This window comes from Thalia democratica, unplaced genomic scaffold (assembly GCF_965202585.1).
Source record: "Thalia democratica unplaced genomic scaffold, ktThaDemo2.hap1.1 HAP1_SCAFFOLD_771, whole genome shotgun sequence".
Classification (NCBI taxonomy): Eukaryota; Metazoa; Chordata; class Thaliacea; order Salpida; family Salpidae; genus Thalia; species Thalia democratica.
Window position 1 is genome coordinate 20505 of NW_028139743.1, and position 4766 is coordinate 25270.

Here is a 4766-nt window from a genome sequence, read left to right on the forward strand (position 1 = left end):
TTTTAATTTCCTGGTTAAAAACATATCATACAGGTTAGTATCTAGTAGCATAAACTAAACGACCTAAAAATGTTACTACATTTTACTTTTTTAGGAATTTTAATTATATTTATTCACACTTTACTCAGGTAAAACTATAATCTGTTAATAAAAAAACAAACTATCAGTTTTTTTTTTTTTAATTCTCGGTATTTTTGAATTTGATAATAAAAAAGTTGCTTTGCTTGCGAACCGAATCTGCCTTTTTTACTATTTTTTACATTTAACTTTATAATGAGAAAATTGTTTTCATCTTCTAAAACTTCAATTATAATGCAATATATTAAAAATTGACTAGTTTACATGTCGGAGGGTCGGGCCAGACCTTTTTAGTTCCTTTTTTTAAAAACGATTTTAGATTCAGCCGCATCCTTTTGAAACGGAATCGATAGATAACTAAAACAACTTGACTTTCTAACCAAGGCAGTGATCTTTACGGGTTGCTTTGAGTAGCATACTTGTGAGAAGTACTCTATCTGACAATACTGTAATATCTTAGACTAGAAACCAAAAAGAAATTTTGACAAGTATTTAGGATCCTAATCGGGCAAGATCCTAAGATTTTTGAGCCGGTAGACAATTATTTTTTTTAATTTAAAAGAATTAGTTTTCGAGTTATTATTTTTAGCATTCAATAAAATATCAAAGTAAGATAAACGAAAACTGCAAACTTTTCTAATGTCCTAAACTTTTTTTTGTAGTTAAAGCTTATCAGTAAAAATAAGTTAGTTTTTTTGAGATACGATTTTAAAAGCCCATATTTTTTTTCAGTTTAAAAATCATTACTTAAAAAATTATAAAAAGAATTTGTTATTCAAACTTTTGGAAGAAGTATATAGTTAAAGTTTTGACGTTAAGTTTTTATCCTTAAATTAAGAAAACGAAATAAATAAGAAGTCATGCTAATGTTGTACTATTTATTTGCAGACGAAATTGTAAACAAACTCTAAAAGAAAATTAAAGACTAAAAAAAAAACATGAATTTTCCGTTTCAAAATCAGTCATTAATCTAGCTTGCTCCAGCAAATCGAATGTTGGTTGCGCAAGTCTTCTACGATGGGCTTCTTCTTTCAACCGTTGCTTTTCTGCTGGTATTCTTGGTGGTGTTGCACTATTAAAAGTATAAATATAAAAAATTAACTAATAGTTTTAATTAGTTTATTTGGAAATGATAAATAATAAGAAAAAGGTCTAAAAGGTCGAGTTATAAAACTAACACTACTAAAGAGTATAAGGAAAATTAGGATGATGAATGATCAGTAACTTTCAAAGATTATCATTAATCTTTACTTAACTTAATTTAAAATGAGCTAAGTTGCTATGGAACAGCTTATACGGTCCCAAATAGCTTTATTTCGTTAAAGATAATAAAATAATAAGCCTTGCTTTTAAAAAGCATACTATTTTTGCCTTAAAAATAAAATCTAACAATTTTTTTCCAATAAAGTTTACTGATTAATACTAGTTTACTAAATTAGTCTGATAAAAAAAGTCTCAAAACAATTTTAAAATTATATAAAGTTCTACAACAAATCTTTGTTTTATCTTTAACTCACTTTGAAAGGTGATCATTAGATTGTACATTGGCAACGTTTCCCTCCAAGCTCTGCTTGACGATTTGCTCTTCACTTTTGTTAGTGTTTTGTCCCTTGGTACAATCTCCGAAGGTTTTCTTTTGACTTTCTAAGACCTGATCAAAGATGGAGGTCGTTTGTTCTAAAATATATTTAAGGTTACGTTTTTGCTGAGTTTATTTATTTTTTATAGACGTAATGTACTTATAATAAAATTATTAATTTATCATTCATTTTTGGATTAAGGTGTGCTATCTACTTTGTTAAAAATGGAATTGACTTTGTTAAGTTATTTGAATAATTGAAACATACGTTTAAAATTTGTTGCATTGATTTTGCTCGCTTTTACTTCTTTGATATCTTTTACATGTTTATCGCACACCTGTTTAGAAAATTTTACGGATTTAAAATGCGTAGTTATGTTTTGATATACTTAATATTTTATATGGTTGTTTATTACAATCCTTTGAAGTTTTATAGAAATAAAAAAAGTGAGTTTTAAAAGTGAAAATAATAAATTTCGAGATCTGATTTTATCAAGGTTTTTTTTTAAGATGCTAAAATAACAAAAATTAAATTATTATTATTTAAGGAACCTAAATTTTATCAAGTATATAGAACAATTGTTTCTTAAATTGTTTAATATGATATTAGAATAAAATTTTTAAAGTTGACAATAAACACTTTTCTTTTATAGTACAATACTTAAAAAAACTAAGCTCTAATGTTGTAACAATGCAAAGAATAACTTCACTGTATTAAATACTGTATAGTTTTTTAGTATTTGGTGAATTCTATATATAAATATTAAGTATACTCTTTATTTAATGCTTAAACTATCTAGTAAAATTATTCGCATTCATTTTTTAAATCTAAACTAAATTTACAAAAATAACTTTATCTACCTTTTCAGTCTCTTCATCGTTGCGGGGTAACTCTTTTAAAAGCGTTTCCTTATTTGCTTCATTTCCATCAGTCCAGTTTTCTGGTAAAACAGCAAGTGCAAATCCCAAAGTGGATTTTTCATTGCTATTAGGCACTTTTGGAAGATTAGACGTTCTATTTTGTTATAATTAATCAGAAATATGGAAAAAGCTTGTCACTTAGAACATAGCTAAGTTAGTAGATACATTCGAATAGTGTCTAATAAGTATCTTTACTAAAACCAAGCTGGTTATTTTTTGTTAGGAATGTGGAAACTTTAAGTTGTGTTTAATTAGTATTAATTTAAAAGCTAATTACTATAAACTTTTGTGAGTTTTATTAGGTTAATTGCAAAGCAAAAAGCGTCAAAAAAATCGAGTTCGTAAACTTAAACTACTGAAGAATAATAAAGAAAGCTAGCATAATAAAAAATCAGTAACTTTTTATAAATTATCCTAAACATTTTTTAAATTTGAATCGAAATGATTTAAATTGCCATAGAACAGCTTTAAACGGATCAAAATAGCTTTATTTCGATGAAAAGAGTGAAAAAATAAACCTTGCTTTTAACAGGCAGATAATTTTTTTTATCAAAAATACAATTCTACTCTATCAAACTCTATCAACTGTAAAGAGCTAGTTTGTTTAATAAGTAGAAAAATTAGTAAATAAATAAAAATGACCTAAAGTAGTTTAAAAGCTTTACAGAGTTTCCAAAAATATTATTTTTCAAGCTTAAACTCACTTTTGAAGTCGATTAATATTTTGCACATTTCTATCCGTGTCCACTTTATTTATTCTGTTATGCGGTTTGTGCTGTAAGTAATGAGGACTTACTCTCTTATTTCCAATTATTGTACTCTTTTTTTTTATTAAAGCATTCTCGCTTGAATTTTTTCTGTTGATCATTTTGTCTGAAGTTCTGTTTTGTTTTAAATCAACAAAAAATATATAAAAAACATTTCACTTAGAACATAGCTAAGTTAAAAGATACATGTAAATAATGTCTAATGAGTGTATTTATTAAAACTAAGCTGATTATTTTTTTAAATTGTGGTAACTTAAAGTTTTGTTCATAATATTAAATTAAAAAATAAATATTACATATTTTTGTGTGTTTAACAAAGTTCGTTGTATATGAGTTACGTTTTCATGTCTATGCACCTAGTAAAAACCTTAACGTTCTCTAACTGTTAAAGTAGCTTTTTTTTCTTTAATAAATTTATGATTAATTTAGTCAAAAAATATGATTTTTGTATTGGCTATAAATTTATTTTATTATTTTAAATCTTAATTATTTTGATAATTAAATTATACATAATTGTGAAACATGACTTTTGATTTTATTAACATGTGTCTACATCAGGGTTTCCCAAACTCATTTACTTAATCGCCCCCTTTTCAGAAATTTGAGAAAAAATCGCCCCCCACGATTTTACAAAGAAGTTTTTCTCTTGAGTACAAACTTTTTAGCCAAAAAAGTTGTGTTCGAAATGTAATTTAGTGTGGTACTACTTAAGAACGCACTTTTGGGCTGTATTCAAAGTAGTTTACACGGCTTGAGAAATTAATTTACAGTTATTCTCTTTAAAGCCAAGTAAAGTGTATTTAAAGTACTTAATTATTAAAAAGCCTCGTGTAATCTGTAATCAATCTTGTTTAAATATGAATTGTCTTCAAACTAATAAAACTTTTAGGTCAGTGGTGGACAACTTTTGTAGTCAGCAGTTTATATTTACTAAAAAAATTTTTTTAGTTTCAACTCATTAAAAAAATGTAATTGCGGGCTGCCTAATTTAAAAAAGTAACATATAAGAATATTAAAAAACTCGAACAAAATTGGTATAAAATGATTTAGTATTATTGTGATCTAGGAAATACTATTGTGAACTGAAAATCAAATTGAAAGCGTTTTTTAAAATATTAATCATCAAAAATTAAATTTATCTATTTTGCACAAGTAGTTTTCAAGTTACTTAGCAGTTCAAAATTTGACTGGATCTGAACCGTAAGTTACCCATCTGAAAACTAAACTGAAACCAGGCATTATAATAATCTCTCATATAACGAAATTCGGACATTTAGAAGTGAATACTAAGTAACTTATTTAAGCCGCAAAAAATACTTAAATTACTTTATAAAAAGGAATATTCTAAAATTACTATTCCAGAGATTAAAAAACTATAAAAGAATGAACAGTGAATTTTACACATAATAAAATAAATATTT